The 25,680-nt window shown below is 36.0% G+C and overlaps 1 protein-coding gene across 7 annotated transcripts in view; it reads left to right on the top strand.

Annotated features, from left to right (window-relative positions):
- Positions 1-25,680, top strand: part of Cirl (Calcium-independent receptor for alpha-latrotoxin) — a 374,591-nt gene that overhangs the window by 204,551 nt on the left and 144,360 nt on the right. The window lies entirely within an intron of this gene.

Here is a 25,680-nt window from a genome sequence, read left to right as displayed (position 1 = left end):
GTAGAAAAATACAGATAGAAGAGTTTATTTAGAATTGTTTTAAAAACGTTTTCTATAATACGTATTTAATAAAATAATAGAGATCTGTCGCTGTTCGTGTAACACGCAAAAATTACTTGATAGATTTCGATTTTATTGCTGTTTTAATTCTAATCTAATAAAATATCGCAATTGCTTTGTTCAACATGGTTTAAAAAAAATGTGCATTTATTTATAATAGTGCTCGTTAGACGGCGTTAGTAGTCTTCTGAATCAATGCTGGTTCAATTTACAAATTTATTTCCAAGCGCATTCAAATTTTGATGATTCTTCTTTGAGTGCTTCCATCTAATAGGAGTTCGCGATCATCAGACCTACATATTTGTTGTAGACTTCGGTTACTATCAGAGATCTTCATCATTCCCCGAAGTACGTTCACGATCTTTAGCCAAAACTTTTACGTTATGCCAGATAATGCTCAGATTTACGGACAAACGTCAGTTATCGATTTTATGGTGATGTGTACCAGGTTTGTTTTTAGTTTTGATAGCACTAGTTATATGAAGCGTTTCAAGAGATCTCGTTTTGTACGGTTTGCATATAAAGCATTCACCTATCTCCGCAGTATATTAGTGGCAAAACAAGGCATTTTAGTTCACCACTCCAAAGTTATGCATCCCCAGTGATTTAAATGGTAAATTTATGTAAATCAAGCTCTCACCTTGAGAGGGAGTTACCACGATACGAACTAAGCATTGTCTTGAAAGGAATCCTGGAAATTCGTTTGCAAATAATTTATAAAGTTTTCGCGGGTTGAATTGTAACTGTAGACTTCATTGAGTTAGGCAACATAATCAGAAGTTTAAAGGTTACGTGTTTCATTCCAATAACCTTGGAAAATGAATTATTCATCGCTCTCTTTGATAATATTATCGGGTTGTATAATTAAAAAATAATTCAAAAATTGTTGACAGTCGTTCTCGTGGGTTTCCTCCTTGGCGAGAATGAATAATTCCACCTTACATAAACGGAGCACCATGTCGGGGAGTTATGGAGAGTTGTGTGCCCGCCTTTCCAGGTCCAAGCTCCACCCTTTTAGTGAAATTTGGCCGTCCGGGTTAACAACAACGGAAGGCTTAGTCTGTAGTCACTTTCTCTTAATTGATCCATCAATATGATGTTGTGATCTGCAAGTATTGCAATTTTTCTTACCCAAACAAAGGACCGAGTCCGAGAGCTTATGTTCCCTTATTAAAAAAAAAAAAACCCAATATTAGTTGCACAATTCCTATATATGTTTGTTTAATTATGATTAGCACTGTTAATAGCATAGCCTTGTTAATAGCTGTCAAAACTAAGAACAAAACTTGGTAACGTTTTAATTTGCTTATTAATAATTATTAATTATTGTGCAACTTTTTAGTATTCCAGAAAATCCTCTACATATGGTTAAAAAGATTCAAAATTATTGTAGGAAGTGCACTCTATATTTCGGAGATATCTTGAAAATCTTAATGTATATGGCTTAGACCTCCGTGACCTATACCTATAGTTTACCTAGACCTAGTCTGAAAGCCTTTCTGTGTACCGTATATATAAGGTCATTTATCACTTCTGTAATACATATTTATGTTTCATGAATTTAATGTACCATACCATTAACCACCCAACGGGTAGCGGTTACCATTTGATAAAATTGGTCATGTTGTAATGAATTAAAAATAAATTTATAAAGATTAAAGACACCAATAGGCTAACGAGGTAATGTATGTTAAAGTCATTCGGGTAAAAAACCAATGCGATATCAAATCATTCATATCTTAAGAAAATTTTCAGAATAGAAATAAAATATTTTATTTAAATTTCGATGCAAATAGCACCAATTAGATCATTCACCTCGTTTCTTCACATGGATAGATTGGTTATAGTTTCTAAAATAATTATTTTCAGCAGTACCTAATCAACGTTCTCGCAATTGTGACTTTGAAATTTGGATTTTGGAAATTTGTGGCTTGTTGAAGCTAAACTATACAACTGCTTGTCATGATGTATGGTTGCGGAAATACACTTCAAGGCACAGCCCTGTTTTATTCAAAAAATATAATAACTCTAGATCTGTCAAGAATATAAACTCATGTAGGCTTTCATTTTTGAACGTGGTGTAAGTATCTTGTCCACAATACATATGAAAACATTTTTGTGTTAATCGTACCTAATAAGCAAATTATTTATTCAATAATATGAAATTAGGAAAATCAATTTCAATTTAAAACGTCAGCAAATGAACGTCTGAATTTCGACTTGTTGTTATTGGAAAAAGTCAAAACTTTCGAAGGAAAGGTGAAGCTTTCAAAATTAAGTTGTTGTAAATTTTGATTGATTTCACTTTTAAAGTTTCCGCCGACTTTGTAAATTTGATTTGAAGCATAAATATTAATTTAACGGGGTCCGTTTAATGACAAAGTTACGTTCGCGTGACGATAAAAGCATATCAATTGTTTTTATGGAATGTTTTTTTTTAATATCAAACTGTTACACCATTTTCTGTTATGTGCCCACTACTATAGTGGGCGTTATAAAGAAATCTGCGCTGACATCGGCACGTACAAGTCACAAGAGAATGTAAACTTATTTTACTCAGTCTTTTGTTTTTAATTTAGCACACGACTTTAATTTTTGGAGTTTGGCACCAGGATTTCAGGTACTGTACTCAAGTTATTGTCCATTTTCATGTGGTAAGGTCTTAGCAAAATGTACCCATCTTGTAGTTTGGTTTAAATGAGGTCTCCTTGGAGAATATGGATCGAAGTAAAATTAAGAATTGGTGAAACAGCTACTCTAGAGTTTTTTAATCAGGATAATAATTACTACGGAAAATGAAGAAGTAGCATTAAGTCCTGGAGAGCGATTTTATACATGCGTATATTCTAACTTATACTCGGTTAGATCATAATGAACTAATGTATGATAAACCAATATTAACCATATTTCCACCTAAGCTAATACAAACATGCTGGTTTTGCTCGATGTTCCAAAAATCGTTAATGACATCAAAAGATAGAATCTCGCAAACGGCATTCGTTCTGTTAAGAGTGTTGCAGAAAACTACGGTCTTGTTTGTAATTCCTCACTGATTAGATCTCATTAGGTTTTTAAACCATTCATTAGAGAAACTCTCAAATAATACGTTAACTTTTAACACTTGTTTTTAACGAATATCTTGATATATCCGCAAACATATCCAAGGCTGATGACGATACAATTTCTTTATCGCTTTTCTTTAATATGGCCATTTTGTCGTAGTGACCTGTTTCGCTTAGACAAAATAAAATATTAATTAATCTCATACTTTGGCTTGGTATTTAAGCCGTTTTTCAGCTTTAAACAAAGTAATCCTTCCTTTATGCATAACATAGTTTAAACACGCCAGTTTTTTATAATAATGAATGATGATGATAATGTTTGAAAACATTGTCATAATATTACAAACTTCGGTTTTTTGTCGTTATTCCTATACATCCTTGACCCATCATTTCCTTTAATCCTTATCGCCATCAAGAATGTCGTTTTAAATAATCATTGCTTTAGCAAAATATTCTTTATCCGAAAGCTCTAAGGACGGTTTTTATCTGGCGCCTAAGGTTCTGTAAGACTTAATTTCCCGAGGTTTTGCAGCCTTTTACGTAAACAGTGAAATGTGAAGTTCGCGTGACGTACATACTTAACGTAGTCTCACTATTTTGCATACATTAACCCGATATGCATATTCTAGGAACGTTTTTGATGAAATCGAGTTATTTTCATCGATGAACGTAGGAATAATGGCAGGATTTAGTTGGGTCGTGTAGCCAATGTTCAGGTAACGTAAGTATGTGAGGTATACTTTAAAAAGTTGGCAAGGCTTGGGGAACATGTTCAACAGTGGATATCTGTGGGCTGAAAGATGGTACGGCTACCAACATCGTGTAGACCAGGAGTCAGTAATCTTTTTAATCAATAGGCCAATTTCAATTTTTTTTGGCGGGCCGCACGTCGATTTACTCTTAAAACTTACGAAACCTTATTTAATTAAAAAAATAATAATATTGGAATAAAAAAATATAAAACTACAAAAAAATAAGATTCCATACACAAATTTTAATGCAAGATAAAAACAAACAGGAATAGAACAGAAATACGAATTGATGGGAGAAAGTCGATAAAATAAATTCAATTTTAGAGATGCTTGGCGAAGCGCGTTGAAGGCGTGCTGCTCATCCTTGGTGTAGACCAATCATCTTGTCTGCCAATTCACATCAATGTGTCGTATATCCAAAATGAGATTTGAAGACCGGAAATTTATGGAATTCACATAAACACATAAAACAAGACGGCAGACACCATACAATCATTGTAATTCATACCGGTTCTGTTATCATTCCCACAAACCAATTTACATTTCAACGATTGATCCAACATTGACTTAATCATCATATTTAGATAACTGTTGGCATGGTTAACTTAAACGGCTACCAAAGACATGTAGCACTTAATAGTGAACTTTTTCAGAATAGGTTTATCAAGCAGTAATGCGCGCAGATGCATAGTGGAAACATTTTTCTTCATACATACACTTTTAACAGCGGTGACGTCAAGAATATGTGCAAATTTTTATTATTGGACCATATCTTCAAAAACCAGTTTTAAATCTTCCCTAGCTTAGTCATTTTTCAATAAATTCTTGACGGTTTAGTTCTTTTTAACTTAATTTTTTTTGGGATTTGTTCCGAAACGCTTAGTGGCCGATCAAACTAATAAAGCTTTCACACTGTACCCCTGATTATGTAAAGCAAACGCATCTTTGTATGGAAATGTGTAATGTTCAACAATACCGTCCACTTAACTCTTGTTTGACGTTTTGTTTAATACCACCTTCGAAAACGTCGGTGCGTCAGCAATTTATCTTAACACATTCCTTTTTACACTCATTTTTGTTTTTGTTTAAAACTCTCACAGAAAGAGCAGTATTTTTTTTTTTATAAACCAATCGACATAGTCAAAATCTCAGAAAGTGCACATAGCAAATATTTGCTTAACATGGATAGCCCATCATAACAATCCCTTTATATTTTCAACGCTATAATTTGCGATATAAAAAGTTCGTTGATTAATGGGTAAAGCGTCCGGTATATTATAGGGTGATATGACTACACTATGGGTTACTCAACACGTGCTCACGATGAAGTATTATAATAACTTCATGCATTACCAACAAAGCTATATAATGTATTAGCGCTATTTGTAATTTTTTTTGCGAAACTAAGATTAGCCAGAACAATGCGGTTAGCAATTGGTACTTGTCTTTTTTGCTTAATAGTAGACGTATTGTTCAACTTATTTCATTCGGTTGTAATATTTCAATTAAAAGCCACTTTATTGTATTCGAGTCTTCCTTAACTTAATACATATAAAAAAACAATTTTTTTTAATAATTTTTTTTAAAGCTTAGATGTGTGGACGAGCTCACAGCCCACCTGGTGTTAAGTGGTTACTGGAGCCCATAGACATCTACAACGTAAATGCGCCACACAACTTGAGATTTAAGTTCTAAGGTCTTCAGTATAGTTGTAACGGCTACCCCGCCCTTCAAACCGAAATGCATTAATGCTTGATAGCTTATATAGAATAACATTCATAGCTTATTGGTTATTTGAAGCTTCACTTAGCTTTTCATAAAAGCTTGAAATATTTTACTATAAATGGCACAGATAGCATCAATTGCGGCACACACGTTAACGTCGCTGATACCGCAAAAGTACTTTTCAAAGATATTCTATTATAAATCGAGTCCCTTACATGAAACTACACTTACTTTCAATTGGCCAATTTTTATTCTATACTTTAGTCAAATTGTAAATCGTCTCTAGAACGGCTAATTACGTAAACATGCAACGTGTTTTGGAATGTGCTCGAAATTTTTATGGTTTTATTATATTAACAATTTTAGGTATTTAATTAAAATACGAAAGCCTTCCATAGTAATCTCAAGGATCTGGACGGAGTCTTCGTACGCTTTATCACCAATATTAGTATGAATTGTAATGAAAACGTTTAAATGTTGCCTGTACATGAAATATTTATGCGAAAACACTACAGTATCAAGATATTCTTGGTTTTCGTGCTAGTCTTTAACTATTCCAACTATAAAATCTTCGAGTTTGTTTTGCAATGAATTGATTTGAAGTAGAAATTATTGACCACGCATTGCATACAGATGTTGATAGTGCAAGGTAAGCTCCCGGCCCATCTGTTAAGTAGTTCTCGGAGTTATTAGAAACTACAATTTCCTTTGCTTCTGAAAGAGACAAAATAGTGAGAGTATTGAGTTTGGCACGACAAATGACGTAAAGCCTGATATGAAAAATGCGTGAACAGGAGCATAAACAATAGTACCGGTAATCAAAGTTCAGTGACTTATCAGTAGCAAAACCAAACAAATAAAGTAAAATTACATACAGTTCTCTTCAGTGGAATAGAACTGCGCAGGATCTAAGATTTTATCTGAAAAACCAATAAATTTTGAAGTGAAACGAATTTACTTGCATGTGTAAGCGCGATAACGTTCTGAGTTATATTCAGAGTTTGTTGTATTGTATTGTGTATTGTTTTCTGTTACGGTTTAGTAGCTGTAGGTTTGAGTTGCGAGGGTGACGAGCCCTGCCGAGCGTGGGCATCAGCACTCCAGTTACAAATTAGGACAAGAATGTCAGGACATTCTGTGTTATGTCAATTGGATAAAGTCAGCTGTATCTGGTTTTTTTTTGCAATCACTAGATGGGAGAATGACTTTGAAGTGACTATAGGACTCTTGGACATCAGAAACTGAATGCTTTTGAATGGAATTTGAATGAAATGAAATTTGCTTTTGCTTTTGAATGAAATGAAATTTGTCAAAAATGTCACGCGTATTACATTTATGTCTTGCTGCCTATTACAGTATTTTTAGTGTTTTAGTTTTTCTCTACCTATTTGCTGGTAACCTAAGGGGATATTCCAATACGCGCGGACGTACAGAAGTAGTGCTTCGAAGAATCCACTACCGAATCGAAATCGCGACCCACTGAGAAATTTCGAGAAACTCAGTAGACCGTGTCTGTGGGATCATAGTCTGTGCTACTCGTACCATAAGATAAAGAATTTTTAACGAGCGATTCAAGAATTTACTTTACATTTACTGTTAAACTTTTTTAAGCAAAAGAAACAGTATTTATAAGAAATTCTCTTTTAGAGCCAGAAGCGCTTAAGAATTAAATATCAATAAAAAATGTGTCTCTTCTCAATATTTATGCAAAAGCATTTGTGTTGTAAATACCTTTTTTATATGCAAACTCGATTCGGGCGGCTCCATTCGGAATTTTCAAGGAGCCTTGTAAAATTTGCCACAGAAATGTATTATGGTTTCCTTTTAAACTTTGCAAATGAAGAATTTATCTTTTATTTTTTACTGGCTGACCCGGCACACTCCGTAGTGCCTCAGTCGACAAATAAAATACCTAAACTGTTGTATAAAATAAACTTAAAAAAAAAACAAAAGAAAGTCGTACTACGGAGGACACATTAAAGGAAAAGAAAAAAAAAAATAGATGTTACGTACATTAGGTTTGCTATTATACTATACTATAGTACCAGGTCTATGAACAGATATCATATGTATTTGAATGAAGATATTTAGGATATAGATAGATGTAGATATTTAAGAGCCAATTGAAAATTTAGCTTTTAGTCAAGATGGGCCGTGGCATTTTAAACCTGAGATCAAAGTATTCCAGAACCCAATTAATTCCAGAAGAACTCTTCTATAATCTATGTCAGTAAAGACTAATAGATAAGATATAAACGAAAAAGATCTTCACGAGAACTTCACATCTACTGAATGTTAAAATTCCATCGCAATATTCGAGGATATTAAATGTCAAAAATAACAGTCAAACTCTCCGACAACTGAACAATGGAATAACGTAATGACAACCCTAACACGACAATTCCATTCGCGTAGGGCTGACACTCATTAGCATATGTACATAAAGAGCGACGCTCATTGGCCGTCCTCGGGCGCCTTGTTAGAAATGCGCATTTACTCTGCCATTTTTATTAATTAAAAAAGCAATTTTTACCTTCGCACACGGTCATGTCTGCTAAGTTACCTTATGTACATACATACGTGATGTAAGTTTAAAGTGGCAGTCATTTAGTGTTCGGTGTATATATTTTTAATCAGCGTAAGGTCAATTTAATAAACGGTTTTCTCGAACCTTCGAAAATTATGTTTAATTTTCGAAAAGAACATTTCAAAATTCAAATAAAGAACGTCGAGTAGTGATGTGACGCGATATAACGTATTCAACGGGTCGTTTCGCATTCGCGAGTCGAAGCGGGAGGCGACGCGCGAAAGCTTTACCTTTCAAGTAAATAAAAATAGTGGAATATATTGAAGACCCGAGGGATGGTCAATAACTCCGGTCGGATTTGGCTCTGTGTACGTATGGAAATCCGTGGCGCCGGATGCGTCCCGAGCGGCCCCCCTCGAGTGGGTTGGACATCTATCCTTTTGTTGTTAAAAGGTCAAACATGTTTTTGACTAAAATAGCATGTGGATGTTGTTCGTGAAATTCTTATAACATCACTTCGTGTATAAATTTTCAATAAAGCTGTACTGTCGACTTACAAAAGGTTACTTTAAAAATTTTTAAGCCATTGTTTTTGACATTGTAACAAAGACACAAGTATAAGTCTTGGTCCATCCAAATTGCAATCTACTCAATATTATTCAACCACTGCCGTCTCGAGAGACTCCAACTACCGGTATAAAATTTCCAGTCACTTTCGCCGAATCGATTCTTTTTATCGATAAAAATGCAAATGTCCCGTCCCTAGCTAGGTAAGGTGATTGCATTGGACGCCCCGGGCTGTTCTTCAAGTATATTCGCTTCTACAATGGCGCCATCTATGTTTGACTTTTTATTGAGTTTTTAAAGTTGGCTTTCTTTCGTAAGACATTTCAGTGAAATAAATTTACAGCGTCGCAGTTTTGTGGCTAGAATGAATAGTTTCCTTTTGCATAAAAAAATAAAAAAAAATCGAAAGTAATTTTCTAATGTTGCCAGCTCATTGAATCTTTGATATTGCGGGCTACGAAATAACAAATCTTTCGGAGCCATTTTATGTTTTCTATCAATTATTTAAGGGTTAGATTGATATCGTATTGAACGTAAATCTCCGCGGGCGGTCTCCAGACCTCGGAGTTACGCGAGCGGTTGAGCCCGGATTAAGGCTGGATTAACGGCTCAAAACTCCTCGTACTTATGAAAATGTGGGGCCCGCGCGTCGCCGCGCCGCCATAGGAATGACTCCGGGCTTACCCGCAGGTAACCCGCGGTCTCGGGCGGCTTTATAAGGGTTATTGGAGTGCGTACTAAATTTGACTGCCTATAAAGTTTCGTGCTCGAACTTATGAAAGCTAACGAACTTCTCAGTTTCTGATACACATAAATTAAGCACGTTTACGACTTTGCGCTCGGTAAACTAATATTAAGCCCGAACTATATTATTTAATGTTTCTAAATAACTAAAATAACTCGGATCGGAAATTTTCTGATGGTGTTTTTAGATAAGCTACAGTCGGGCTATTTTTATTGCTAGAAAATATAATATATCAAGAAGGACCTCTCTTAAGAAAGATTGAGAAGTTTAAAGCTGAATTATGCGCTATAAAAATTATCTTCTTTTTTTCCTACCTATGCTGATAGCCTTGAGAGGCTATTTCAGCTTCGCCCTAACATGTAGGTGAGCTTGGGTAGCTCACGGGGCTCAAACCGGAGTGTTGCTAACAATGGCCCCAGCAAGAGCAGTGCTTCGCAGAATCTACCACCGGATTGGAAACGCGACCCACTGAAAAGATCCGACGAGAAACTCAGTGGGCCGTGTCTATGGGTTAATTCGCTCGTCGAGCCCTTCGTCGCAAGCGGCGGGTTCGACGAGGACGGTGACAGGTGCTTGTGGTACCTAAAAGCACCGTTAATGGATCGGGAGAATCCGTAATAACGTGTTTTGGGCGACGTCGAAATTATCTCCGAAAACGCACTCTGGATTTTAGGCAAGATTGAAAGGTAAATCACGTGATGCGATGACAGTAACAAGATGACTAGATCAGCTCCAATCAAAAATCTAGTTTTTTAATGCTTTAATCCCATTTCCATTTGTAAACTAAATTTACACTTATTTTCTCTCCAGTACACAGTTTTCGTGGTCGCGGACGACTTGTCAAGAATCGTCTTTGAATAATCACTATAATTAAAATGTGTGCTATTATTAAATCTAAACAAACATAGCTGTGATTAACACTGATGTTCAATAAGGTCAATGCCCCGCACAAATTTAACAAAATATATTTTAGATCGTTCTAAAAGATACTTTTATTTTTCATACACTAAACTATTACTGCTAGGAAATTACATGAACTTTGCGACGTCATCCGACAGTCTGTAAGGTAATTTGGGACAGATACCCAGAAGAAGTCAGTCCGAAAAACAGAATATGACAAGCGTCACAAGGAAAATAATGTACAAAGCCGATTTCTTTGATAGGCAGGAAGTGAAATGGAAACGTACGCAAATTTGGCGTTTGAAGCAGCAGAACCACATCCTTTTGATGAGGCGTACGTTGTCTCGCGAATCAAACCTTTGGTTCCAGCTTCCGTCAACGAAACGAGCCGATACGTTATTTATAGATGAAAGATGTTGTCTTCGAATATATCATTGGATTAAAGATACGCGGGTTTGTTACGTAATTGAAAAAAAACAAAATGTGTGCAATTCACACATGGTAGAAGTGAAACCTTCCAAAATTAAAATACAATTATCCTAAACGTCTTAAGTATATGTAAAATTTTGTCATTAGTAAATAATTGTAAGGTAGCGCCCCCTGTGAATTGATATTTTAATTTCACGTACAATCCTAAATTAAAATTCACGTCAAGAGCTTTCATACACACGTTAGTATTAAAAAATCTCACAGATGGCGCTGTATTAAATAGTATGTATATTTCTGTCTCATTCTTTGCTGGCTTCATCCTACACATTTTTGTATTTGTGTCTCTTACCTGTCGTTTTTTCCGTTGCATCCGGTTTGAAATCACAACGATTCTAAAGAAGTTTTCACTTCAAAAACGTTTAAAAGAAATGTATTGTAAACAGACGACGGGTTGTGTTTTTCAAAATTACGGTTTTTGCAAAACGCGGCCTGAAACTCATGTGACGTCACGAACTTGTGACGTCATTTTGGATGTAACATGAATTTTTATTTATTTTTTATTTATTGATTAGGTGGGTGGCCGAGCTCACAGCGAACCTGGTGTTATGTGGTTACTGGAGCCCATAGACATCTACAACGTAAGTGCGCCACCCATCTTGACATATAAGTTCTAAGGTTTCAAGTATAGTTACAACGGCTGCCCCGCCTTTCAAACCGAAACGCATTACTGCTTCACGGCAGAAATAGGCAGGGTGGTGGTACCTACCCGCGCGGACTCACAATAGGTCCTAAATCATTCATATTTCAGAATATTTCTTAAAATTCTTTAGTTATTGCTGTCCGATTACTTTTAGCTTAATATTTATTGTCTGTTTTCTTTAAATGTCTAGGTACGGTAACCCTGGCTAGGATAAGTTGTATTGGATTCGATTTCGGTCAATATCGATTAAGATCACATACCCAAGAGGACATCTAAAATAAAAAGTCAAACATTATTACTGAATCGCTCCAACGGTAAAATCTATGAGTCAAAACCTATGTAACATCTGAATTTGCATAAATTATTTTGATATTTTAAGCCTAAAAATAAGATACCGAAGTGCTTTTGACATAACAGGCCTTTACCATTATCATATTTCGAATTAGTCGAAATTTGAACGTGAAATTAAAATCTATTTTTTTTAACCTTTAGTTTGTAGGTAACAGTTATAAGAAGGGGCAAAAAGTTGCGTGTAGTACAGACCATTTTTAATTTTCCTTAGTTTTTTAAACTTTCAGGTTAGCAGAGAGTAATTATGTTTTTAACGCTTAATATTCATTGATTCACTAATCGAAAGTAAAGAAAACCCCTCTTAATATTATTCTTAAATATAAATTCAATGTTTAAATTTAATTTGTTTCATAAAGCACGAATGATACAATCCATGTAGGTATTTGTGCGAAGCCTAAAGAAACCCAATTCAAATAAAATGATACGTGCCTTTGATGCTAGGCTTTTCGTGTTTAAACGAATCTAGATATTTCCAAGAACGTCGGATTTAATATCTGATTACGTTTTTTTATGTAGTGTAGGCTTTTACGTAATGTTGAAGTTTGACGAATAAAATTACAGTTAACATATTTTTTCCTATCGTAATTACTTTGTCGACGAATGACGCTTCTATTTTGCATATCATTATCATTTCTGAAACTTTCAGCGTTTCGAATGCTAGTTTTTTTTTTTATTGCTTAGATCAGTGGACGAGCTCACAGCCCACCTGGTGTTAAGTGGTTACTGGAGCCTATAGACATTTACAAAGTAAATGCGCCACCCCCCTTGAGATGTAAGTTCTAAGGTATCAGGTATAGTTACAACGGCTGCCCCACCCCTCAAACCGAAACGCATTACTGCTTCACGGCAGAAATAGGCAGGGTGGTGGTACCTACCCGCGCGGACCCTCAAGAGGTCATACCACCAGTTAAAATATATGTGTCATTAAATCCTTTTTTCGTTTTATCTTTATTTCCACAGAAGCATCATGTAAGCCAACTGACATCGTAACATGCCATCGGTTTTGCTAAGGCCAAGATTCAATTTTGCTTTGAAATGGCCGCGATCCTACCCGCAAATCGAAACAAATGAATGCTTTGCTGTAGAAATGGGTCGGAAGATGTCACCAACCCGTGCGGGCTTGCGTTGACATGTGGATGGCATTATAATGCATTCGTATACATTACTCCTAGTGGCCTAAAGGACTAAACGTTCAATAGGGTCACATCAAACGATGCGACTATCGATATTCAAGTCCTGCACGCAGGTGCCAATTTTTGTATGAGACTTTCTCTTTAGCACGCTTTCACAGCTCGCTTCCTTGATGAAGGAATAAGATCTCGTAATAAAAAAATATGAAAACCCTTTTTTTTTCATCTTGTGTTATTCCTGGTGGTAAAGCCTAATATGTGTATGTACCCCGTCCGAATTGGAATCATCATTATTTTTATTTTTGCCACGAAGCAGTCATGCGTTCTGGGTTTAAGGTTAAAATACAATGAAGGCCTCGATCTGACGTCTCCGGGTAGGTGGTGGTGACATTCTGTTGGCTCTCGTCCATCTACCTACTAAACAAGTAAAATTAACTTGAATATTTCAGTTACACCGCAAAAACTTGAACGAAAATACAGTTTTCTCGTTATCCAATTATCGTCGGTCATTTCAAATATCTCATTACTTATAACTTAGACTTATATAATAATATATAGTTCTAATAATAAGAAGATTATATTATTTCTATTTCGCAAAAGTCTTTTATGTAAGTACTTTTTGCAAGATATTTTTTCGGAATTGTATTCGGCTATTCGCGTTTTATTGGACGAATTAAATTAAGGTTCTATTCGTATGAAAAATCTTGGTACTTACTGTATGTATAATCAACATGTAGTTATTGTTAAAATGTCGAATACGTATTATTCACATCATGTTTAGGCTGGTTATAAGGCTTTTTGTTTATGAAAATGAAGAAACACGAATAAAATGTGATGTTTTATCGGGAAATTTATATAATTATAAAATGTATATCATATAATAGAACCAAACATGGATAAATTAAAAGAAACACTAATAGAAGAAACATCAAACTTCCTTCCCTATGGCTAGATATGGAGATATAACCTAAGGAAGGTAAACTTCAGCCTGGCGGCATGGCGTAAAACTGATGCCAAATCCATATAAAGCATGATATGAGGATATGCTGCTCCTGTCACATTTGGGATAAGGGCAAAAAGAACAAGAAGGGCCAATAAGGGAAGATAACAATGAAGACTTGATTTATTCACATTTTGATGTCTATGGGCCAAGTGAGTTTGGAGATTATGATCATTTTTTTCTGCACACCATTAGTTTCCACGTTGATTTCTGGACGCCAGTTTGTTTACAGCAGCAGATAATAAATAAAAAATTTTAGAGGGCCTAGAAGTGGTAGCGACGATAAATTCAACGGTGTTCAATTTGTAGCAATCGAAATGTAATTATTTCTTTATTAATTAAATGAGTAAAACGAATAGTATATTTTTACAAATCGATCGACTAATCGTACTAATAAATCTACAATTTAATACCTAGTGGTACATTTTACAATATCCATTTTGCCGCCGTTTTGAGCCGCGCAATATTCAACCGTAAAATGTTTTATCAACATATGAATGAAAAAAGACATTTTCATACTACATCCAACAACAGTGGAACTGTTATTAATGTGTTCGTTAGTAAAACATATGGTTTTAGTGGTACAGGGGCTTAGTATGGTACAAAAAATACGAGCTTCATCACGGCTTCATGAAAATTTACGGGTCGCTACACGATTTTTGTGTAATATTTTCGCAAAGCAGTTTTGTGTCGTATTATTTTCTTGTTGCGGCGAGAGAGCCAACTCTTTTGGTTGATGTAGACGAGCAAGCAAGCTTACGGCCCATCTATGAACTATGAGACCCTATTGGCACACAGCTTTGCAGCAAAAATAGGCAGAACGCTGACCTCTAACCGTGCGCGTCCAAAATACGCCTTGCAACCTTGCGCCTTGCGCCTTGCAACTTATTTTGTGGGCTATTTCATAACAATTATTGTACAACGTGATCCCAGCCAAACCACCACACCAGTATCACACTAAAGAACAAGAAAAACCTATTACTACAACTATAAGAAATAAAAACCGTTTCTATTCGCGATGATGTCACGAAATTTAGTTTCGCTGCAACAGAGGAAACCTCAATAAATCATGCTTAAACGAGCCCCGGGGAATTGTTCGCGTTTTCATCCATTCTCTCATCAAATCCCATTAGGTGTCCAACGTTAATGAGTCCGGCTTTACGTTTTGCTATCTTTCCTATTTAGGTAATTAGCATCCTTGGATTTCATGGGAGTGTCAAGGGCGCTAACGTCAAGCTAGACGGGTATATTTAAATTTAATTATACTTTTGTTTGTGAACGAGATTGATGATTCTAAATGGTTTTAGCATAAGTTATGCGCGATAATCGTAGAGTGGCACGAAATTGGAGAATTCTTTTTGTTTGTTGTTTTATACATACCATTACGTTTGCCGTTCTGAACGCTGAGTATTGTCAAAATCAATTCACATAAAACTAGAATTCATGAGTATACAAAACGACATGACGCGAACAAAAGAGAATTTTCTTAACGAGACAACACGAAAGCACTTTGGGTATGAAAATTTCAGAGCGTACTGAATTGACAGCGGGTGACTTAGCGGAGAATGTATTCGACGATTTGTCTGAATTTTAGTGAACGTCGAATCAGGAAATTGTTTTTAATATGGTATGAGGATACGTTGTGATCAATTACAATTTTGGCAACGCAAAACTTGTTTTTTATTGTTTCCTAAAGGCTTTGAGAGTCGAGAGCAAAGAAAGAAAAGTATAACGGTAGTTCTACAAAGAAGATTCGATGGAGGATTCTTTGCAGAATATACTTACTTCAAACCGTATACAAAAAATGTTGAATCCAATTTCGCTTGATAAAAATCACAATTACATGAAAGCAAATAACAAAAATCAGAAATTTAAATTGCCCTCTCCAATCCATTCCCAAAGCTGTGTAGTGCTCTAGCTCCAACTGCAAATGGCATGGAGTCTAGATGCTTATCGTAGTTAGGGAGATCGGAAACTATGCCACCAGTCGTAATGTTACGAGCTCAATGGTAGAATACTTTAGTCACGAGTCATTTGTTGAAGAGATTTTCCAGAAAATTTCCTTTCAAATTTACGAGTCGATAAATTTTTGCACTTTTATTCGAAAGCAGCACTTTTGATGTTACATTTTACGTTCATCTATAGTCTATGACTCAAGTAACTCTGTTTAGACTACTAGTGGAAGGACTATATGTGAGTTCGCATGGGTAGATATCACCACCCTGCCTATTTCTGCCGTGAATCAAAAATGCATTTTGGTTTTAAGGGTGGGTTATTTACGTTGTAGATATCTATGTGCTCCGATAACACCAGGTGGGCTGTGAACTCGTCCTCCCATCCAAGCAATAAAAAAAAACTTTTAATTAAACCTTTACTTGAAAGTCATACAGATACTTTAATTTAATTCATTTACATACATGTTTAGATCTCTTAAAGATCTACGAGCCAATGATTCATTGTAAGCAAAATATCACCATAAACTAAATTCTATGTAATCTAATATAGTATTTAAAAGGGCATCAAAGTCAAAACAAAGTAGAAAACGACTCCATAAATATCCCTTGACCAATAATGCATATAAATGCACATACGCCGGTAAATCAATGTAAAAAGCGACTTGTTCCGACGGACAGAGACCCGACAGTGCACTGCTGGTTAAGGCTATGAAATTTTAACCCGGCCCTAACACAAACTAATGTTTAATGTGTGGTACAAAATCGGAGCGAAAACGACCCGATCTCGTATTTTTTTTTTTTTTTTATATTCCTACCTAAGCTGATAGCCTTGAGAGGCTATGTCAGCGTAACCCTAACTTTAGTAGGTGCGCTCACGGGGCTCAACCTGACGATGTTGCTAACACGAACCCTAGCAAGAGCCGTGCTTCGCAGAATCTACCACCGGATCGGAAACGCGACCCACTGAGAAGATCCGGCGAGAAACTCAGTGGGCTGTGTCTGAGAGTTAATTTACTCGTCGAGCCCTTCGTCGCAAGCGACGGGTTCGACGAGAACGGTGACCAGTGCTTGAAGTACCTAAAAGCACCGTTAGTGGATCGGGAGGATCCGAGATGACGATCTCGTAACTATCTTTATATATATATATATATATTTCTTCTGTACGTGTGTTTGTCAGTGAAATCCTCCTAAATAGCTGGACCGATTTGAATAATTTTTTTGTATACGTTTGGGTGGCGCCCTGGACGGTTTAGATTCACAAATCAGCCCGGCAGATGGCGCTGCAGTCGGTATCTAGGTTATTTATCTATACTACAACTAAACGGCTTTGAATGAATTTTTGTAGAACAACGTCTGTCGGGTCCGCTAGTATTTACATAATTATTATTGGAAACCCAAGCTCAAAGAATGTATGAGAATCGCGTTGTTGCGTTCTCTAGCTCTTCGTTAGATTTTAATTTCACAATTTCGGTCCTATTCTTTGTAATTTGCTACAAATGCTGTATTAAATACATAATTTTACCATAATTCAGTGGAGTTAGATAAAGTCATCTATCTAAATCAGTTTGATTGGACCAACAAAGGTTTTCCTTAATAATATCTTTTAGAATCCTCGATCAGGAACTAAATCGCCAATCTTCTCTATTTTGTCCCTCAAGAGCTCCAACTACCAAGAATTTACGTTCAACTCCGAGCCGCCATTTCTAAATTTAGATTGCACACAACTAGCGCACCTTTTTAAAGAATAATGCCAGCTATTTCAACTAATCAGACGTAAAATAATACGATAAGATACGATTAATTTTAAATGTTTACGAACCTGTCTACCCTTTTGTCTGTGCTTTTTTGAACTTAATTGGAGCTTTATACTTGTTTACCTAATGCTTTAGATACCGGCCTCAATTTGGCAACCATTCAATTGGGAAATAGGCCTAAATATGGCCAACACAATGTTGGTGCCAACCTCGAATTTCAACGTACATTTGAACTGTGGATTGAAATTAAATTATCTGCGACAAATAACTCTTATAGTTACATATTAAGGTTTACGTTTCAACTACATATAACAAAGTACACTGGTACGTTTCCGTCCTTCCGACCGTAAGGAGTGTTGACACGTAAGCCCGGGCCTTAAACGTTTCGCTGCAACTGCAAATTCACAAAACAAGGGGTACAAGAGAGCAAAGTTACAGGTATTCGGGTGGCAAAACAAACAATCCGTCACGACTCGGGTTTGAGCGGAGGGAAACGGCACCTGTGGCCCTCCCCGGAGCCCAAGAGGTATGGACCTCGAATCGTCAGGATAAATTACTGTTTATATTTCTTCACAGAGCTGTCTACAGCTACTTATTCAAATTTAATTCGATTTACGGCAATCCCGTCAAGTGTTAGCTGCAACATGTTTCAGTTTAATTAAAATCAGCAAGGAGGGGCGATAAATCAAAAAGTTCGTGTAATGTTTACACGTTGATCGTTTCAGAAATTTATTTACGAAGAGTTGATTGTTCCAAATAATATTTGAATTGAATTTACTGGAAATTGATTTAATTAAATCAATTCAATTCTTTCATACTTCAGCTACAAAACATTTAGCTGATACTGTTAAAATAATTAACGGTATCTATATTTTATGTAACATATTACGATCTAAGTCCTTTGTTAAGTAATTAATACCTTATAAGGATATTGATGCTACAAAAATTAGTCGTGAACCCGCTATCCCAAAAGACCGTAATAACAGTTTGGACATTGATATAAGTCATAACACCTGCAAATGTCTCAGAGTAGGTCCGAATTTTGCGACTCCGGGGGGACTTAAACAATATTCGGATTCTTTGGACTTAAACGAGGGATATTGGGCTAGGGTAGCCCACTAACTTAAAGCTAAGACTTTTAAAAAAATGACAGGAGTTTCGATCACGCGAAAGTCTTTGTTGAAAGATAATATTCTAATGAAATAAACTGTGAAAATCAGATAAAAAATTCAGATATTGTATTTTAAGATAAAATAACCAAAATCAAATTAAGCGAAATAGCAGATAAATTAACTAATATGTGTGTTTAACTTTAGGCAACTTAGAGAAGATAGACTAATGAAAGCGTTCACTTAAAATAGATGAGACATGTGAGATTCGGAGTTTATAAATGTATACGAATATGCATTGCAAATCCATATTGTGTCTAGAGTAATTCTGGGTGCATCTATTCTTGTTAGATCGAGTAGAAATTTATTGCCGCAGCCTTTGGGGACGCAACACACAGATGAACTTGTTTTTTTTTTTAAATTAAAACTTTCTTCTTTGATTTCTCTGTACATTTTTACTAAATTTCGTCTAGCGTTCAATTTTTTATTTACATAATGAAAACTGCTTTTACGACTAACAGTAGTGCGTGGCTACGTAAACTATACAGTGTCCGAAAAACCGCCAATAACGCTAAAAACACAGACAAGATAAACGGTAAAAATAGTTTAATTCTGGATACGATTCGCCAAAACCGATGAAACACTGCTTACTACTGAAGCGAAATAATTTCGTTAGACAAACAGTGAACCAACCGAAACAACCTAAGTTCGAATTGTAAAACTTTCTGGCCTTCCAGAAATCAGATAAATATCATATATTAGTTGTACTATACGACGAACTGTCAACCCTATTTCTCTGTGCCAGTGTCGGCACTTAGATATAGAAAATATCGTGGAAACGTGGCCATGATCGCAACTGTCCAAGTTGTTCCCACTTTACGTGCGAATTCTGTCAATGTCGAATGTATGTATGTATATATCAGAATACTGAATTCTTATTCATAGCTGATTCTCATTTATTAACTACTATTTATTTATATATGCCATATTGTGTAGACTATTCTAGAATCTTCGATACGCAGATGGTAAACCGTTTTCTTTTATTTTTCATATCTAACAAATTTATAACAGAAATGTGTCTCCGAATTGACTAGATTGGTTTTGATGAAACTTTTTGTATTTCAATAGTCATCTTGCTACTTGAGATCTCTCTATCTTGAGATGATAAAGTAGATCAATAAAACCAAATTCTTCACAAATGTGTTTTTTACAGAACTTTAAGTCACAAAATCAAAATGTAGCAGAAATATAAAAATATTTGAATAATGTTCAAAAACGGTCGAAGAATAAATATTTTTTTGCTTAGACAGGCCCGATATTTATTGGTAGGGTATAGTACTAAGTCAAAACGGGCAGGAACCACCATTCAGCCTATTTCTGCCTCAGAGCAGTCGGTTTGAAGGGTGAGACAGTGTTTACACAGCACAGTCAAAACATCGGTCTCATGTCTTAAGGTGAGTGGCGGTATTCATGTTGTAATTTCTGAAGGCTTCGGTAACCACATAACACCAGATAACCCATGAGTTTGTTTACCCATATAAGCAAAAAAAAAACATACGCGGATTTGTACGGATACGGATTTTTTCTTTTTTTTTTCTTTTCTTTTTTTTGTATTTCATTTTATTTTCTGTGATGTGAAAGGCAATAAATGATTTTTATTATTATTATTATTATTTGTTTTTAATTCGATTAAATAAAACTAAATTCAAATTATAGCTATTAGAAATTAAAACTAGATCCTAAACGAAAATTTACACGATAATTTTGCATGCACGATACACATGCCACTTAAAACGTTACACGTTCAAATTCTAAAACTGGGTGCGCGCATGTGGCCGGATAAGAACGGACTCAGAAGATTAATGACCAAGCTTTGGCTGGTAGATTGGTGCACCTGGGCTCTGATCTGTCGGACGCTAGGTAATGCATCTTCTATTGTATCTACTATCCGATGTTTGTCAGTGTTTGGAGCGATGCTTTGTCTTATTGGAGTCGTTTTTTAACTTTCGTAATTCTATTCGGGCTTCGAATGTTTGTCATATCTATTGGCAAAAAAGTATGTGTGGTGTCGTGGGACACCGGATAGGAACGAAGTTCCTTATTATGAAAATATTAATTTTAAATACTATTCGAGGCATAAAGAAAATAAAACTGGAAGTTTCGCAACAACCCACGGTCATTCGGTAACGTGCGAACTTATTGTGGTACATTTCATTCACGGTTGTTTTCATAGGAGTTAGTGTATTGTGCAAACGAACGCTCTGAGATCGTGGTCAATGATTGATAAAAAATATGTTATTTTTTGTACGTTATTACTAAGTTAAGTCGTACACTGTGTGCATTATTAATAAAAATCTTACGTTACGGACGTTTTTTCCCGGTTAGGGTACCCCTCCGCATCGTCCCATAAGGAACTTCGTTCCAAATATATATAGTCACATAAATAATTCGGTGAGCTCGGATCTCGATCATATTAATCGAAAGTTAGACGGTATTTTTATTATTTGTAAGAGACGTGTGGACTAGATATTACCCAGAGTGGAATACCTCACTAAGATATCCAGGTGAACACGTGGACGTTATATGACACACTAAATGAATTGTGCGATCATATCTCATAAACTCTAACGGTAGACAGCGGCTTGGCTCTGCCTCTGGCATTGCTCACGTCCATGGGCGATTGTATCCACTCACCATCAGGTGAGCCGTATGCTCGTCTGCGCTTACAAGGGCATAAAAAAAAATTAATATATCATAGAACTTTAAATTAATATTTAAAACTTTAGGGCTCATTTTATTGCAAATAATGCATTTTGGCTTATTGATAAAAAAATTAAAGCTTATTGCACATTTACTTTAATCGATTTATGAAGGTACTATGAACAAAAATTAAATTCACAAAACCTTTACCCAGACTCAAGTCTAGGCTTAAAGCTTCAGAAGCATGTTCATATTCCAGCTTTATCTACGTTAGTGGGACGCAGGTGTCTTCAATGCATGACCCCCCAAGCCCCCTCCCCTCCTCCTCATGACGCCGCGATAACACACTGTCACATCCCTTGATGAATTGCTTATTAGATTGTCGGGAGCGTTCATGTTTGTGCTTATTTTCGCGCCAATATACAACAGCAATTTTTTTTACCATCTTATTTCTCGTTTGTTGTAAAAAAAAATACAAAATTTATTGCTTTCCGAACGATTGTGGTTATTATGTTGTTCGGTTTTTTTTTAGCGGGCGGCGTTTAGATTCATCTTTGAAATGTTCGCATCGTATTAGTTGCGAGAAAAAGTTTAATTGAGTTAAAATTGCTTTGTATACGAATTGCGGTGTTATTAAATTGTCGAATAATGTTTTTGAGCGATGAGAATTCATTCGTGAACCATCAGCTTTTGTTGAGAGTACATTTAGATGCAAAAAGGACGGGTTTCTTATTTAACATCGATGGAAGTCGAGCTGGGTTTTTTTTCCCTACCTATTCCAGATTCGCGCGGACGAGGAACTAACTGACTTGTCACTTCGCGTATTGTGTTTTACAGCACTTAGATATGACATAGTGAATATCGCAGTTTAGTTTACATATATGAGATGCAATCCAAGTCTATCAAGAGGCATATTTCGCTGCCATTATTGTAAGGAAGCGGGTATTGACCGCATTTACCAATTTTCTTTGCGAAAGAGCTCTCGTATCTTAAGTGGTTATCGCAAATCAGACTTCGCAACGGTACACTTCGAATTGTATTGTATGACGGCTGTCGCTACACTGTAATCCATAACGCCCAACCCTTGCGTGCCTACAATACGCCTTACTACCAGTATTACTAATAGTAAATAACACGGTGCATTCGTGCTGAGCGATGCACTAGTGTTCAAATCCAAGGCGGGTACCAATTTTTCAACGAATGAAATACATACTTAACAAATGTTCATGACTGACTTCCGCGGTGAAGGAATAACATCGTGTAATAAAAATCAAACCCGCAAAATTTTAATTTGCATAATTACTGATGGTAGGACCTCTTGTGAGTCCGCATCGGTAGGTACCATCAACCTGCCTATTTCTGCCGCGAAGCAGTAATGCGTTTCGGTTTGAAGGGTGGGGCAGCCGTTGTAACTATACTGAGGTCTTAGAACTCATATCTCAAGGTGGGTGGCGGCATTTACGTTTTAGATGTCTACACGTAGTCTATTGTGGATGTCGTTGCTCCGGTAATCACTTAACACCAAGTGAGCTGTGAGATCGTCCACCCATCTAAGCAACAAAAAAAAAAAACAAAAAAAAAAACATCGTCACACTATTTTTCTATCCTGGTCCTGTCAAAAGTACTTGTAGTTAGGCGCGTGTAAACTCTAACACGGGTTCCTACTATACTCCTTTATCAACGTCCGGCCTATATCTCCCTAGAAGATATGCTTTTACGATTTAGATCTCAGTGTAGGTTGATACTTTATATATATATATTTTTTTTTTTTTTATTGCCTTTGTAGGCAGACGGGCATACGGCCCACCTGATGGTGAGTGGTTACCGTCGCCCATGGACTTCAGCAATGCCAGGGGCAGAGCCAAGCCGCTGCCTACCGCTAAAATGAGTTCCGAGCTTATATGAGTTCCATTAACCGTCACCGAAGCGAAAAAAGCAATCTACTACGTAAACGGATAACAACATACATTGATCATAAGCTATGCATAAATTAAGAGACCTCGGAGAAAAAGCCACGGCCTTTGGTCGGATTAGGTGGCCGAAGTACTCAAAAGGCCAATACCTCGGACTGTCCATCAGGTCGAAGATCATGGCGGGTACAGGATGTTGCTGCAGAGTTGCCGTTGAAGCCACGATTGTCATTAGGTAGAAAACATTTTTTACTGGTGGTAGGATCTCTTGTGAGTCCGCGAGGGTAGGTACCACCACCCTGCCTATTTCTGCCGTGAAGCAGTAATGCGTTTCGGTTTGAAGGGTGGAGCAGCCGTTGTAACTATACTTGAGACCTTAGAACTTATATCTCAAGGTGGGTGGCGCATTTACGTTGTAGATGTCTATGGGCTCTAGTAACCACTTAACACCAGGTGGGCTGTGAGCTCGTCCACCCATCTAAGCAATAAAAAAAACCGCTTGATTCGGGAGGGAAGCATAAATTGACCCTATCGTTTTTGGTATACCTATTGCTGGTACCAGCAATATTAAGTGGAGGTGGACTCTTCTCACCCAATAATTGCAGTTTTTAAAACCTTTGGAAAAGGTTATTTCGACCTGAATTTCAATTTAGTTAATACCCACCACGCGTGACATCTGCCTTTGTTTCAGGAAACCATACCACTAACATATAAAACATTTCGTAAAAACATATTGAAATATAAAACACATTTTTATATAAAGCATGCTTACTGACGTAAATTAATATTTAATCTGCAGACCGATTGGAGCCGAAAACGGGCTTTGTTCCGCCAAAAAACATTCAATTTTACAATTAAATAAACAACGATTTATGTATTTATAATTTAAAGGCAATGTTTGAAGTAATAATAATGTGAATCCAAAACATTTCACAATTCCTGTTCACTGTAATAAAAATATGATTGTTAACATATTGAATACGTTTTTTTTTTAGTTTTTGTGTTATATTCTTAAATTACTGAAATGTTTTTTTAATCATACTAGTAAAGAAAAAGCAATTCTTTTAACTTTATTACTAAATCTGCTTACAATTTATCTATATACCTTTATTATTATTTAGAAGCCGCATTCGTAGATCTAGAGCTCAGGCATTATTTAATATGATTTCATCATCTTCTTCGGCCGTACCACTAAGCATAAGCTCTGAAATACTGCCCCCTCCCTTCGTTTTTCCACAGCCCTGTGACCTGTCCAAATGAGGTTTAAATACAGTCCTTAGCGGGAGACACCGGATTTGGGTGTGCCCATGGCCTAACATCAGAAAAACATCGAGACTCTTTCGGTACTGCATATATTTATATGGTTTTTACTTAGCAATGCAATGTTATCTATCGACATTCTACGGACTTTCTACATTCAGAATTTAATTTCTTTATATGCATCATGTTTCGTATCTTTGTCAAGATATTTTTATTTCTCTTGATCGTACTAGCTCCTATCTTATGATTATTGATCATTTAAGCACTTACACGGGAAAGTAGCAATTCTTTGTCATAACAAATAGGGCGATTCGTCATCGCAGAGTCTAAGACCTAAAAACTAGAAATTTTGGCAGTTCATGTCCTTATGTTGAAAACGTCTTCTAAGAATGATTTTGATAAATTTCAAAGGATTAATGATTGTATTGAATTTCGTATTTTATAAAGTAAGAAGCACGTACATATTTCTATACACCTATTTCTGGTTAGAAAAAAATGTATTTCTTTTAAAAGCACGAATTAGATGTTGAAGAACGGGAAGTTCGACACTTTTAAATTAATTTCAATATAAGAATCATCAATTTCAATTAATAAGCTTCGAGAAAAACTTATGAAGTGTTCAACACTTGTATACATATAATTACATAAATAATTACACATGTAATTACTGTAATGTAGGTACTTTTAGCACCATATCCAGATTCACTTCATTTAATAAATATTATAAATCAAGTTACACATCCGACATTTTGTTTCTGACGTATGATGATACGTCATACATGAGGTACAGTCATTTAAGAGACCGCATCATTGGTATTGTTTGTTTCCCTCTACAGAACAGTCAAATTTCGATGCCACTCAGTACGTGTTGTATCATAGCGCTACAAACATTTTTATTATTTAAAACAAGTGGCGAAAAACTATCTATGTATGTTTGCGATGAGTTCATAAGTGAGCACTTTACCAGTCATTTGTGTCGTGAAGTTTATTCAAATAGAAGATTTTATTGGATTTGCAAGTCAGTATCTAAACTTGAAGTAGATT

The sequence above is a fragment of the Bombyx mandarina genome, chromosome A1 (assembly GCF_030267445.1).
Source record: "Bombyx mandarina strain Sakado chromosome A1, ASM3026744v2".
NCBI lineage: Eukaryota > Metazoa > Arthropoda > Insecta > Lepidoptera > Bombycidae > Bombyx > Bombyx mandarina.
This window is presented reverse-complemented; position numbering and strand designations above follow the sequence as displayed.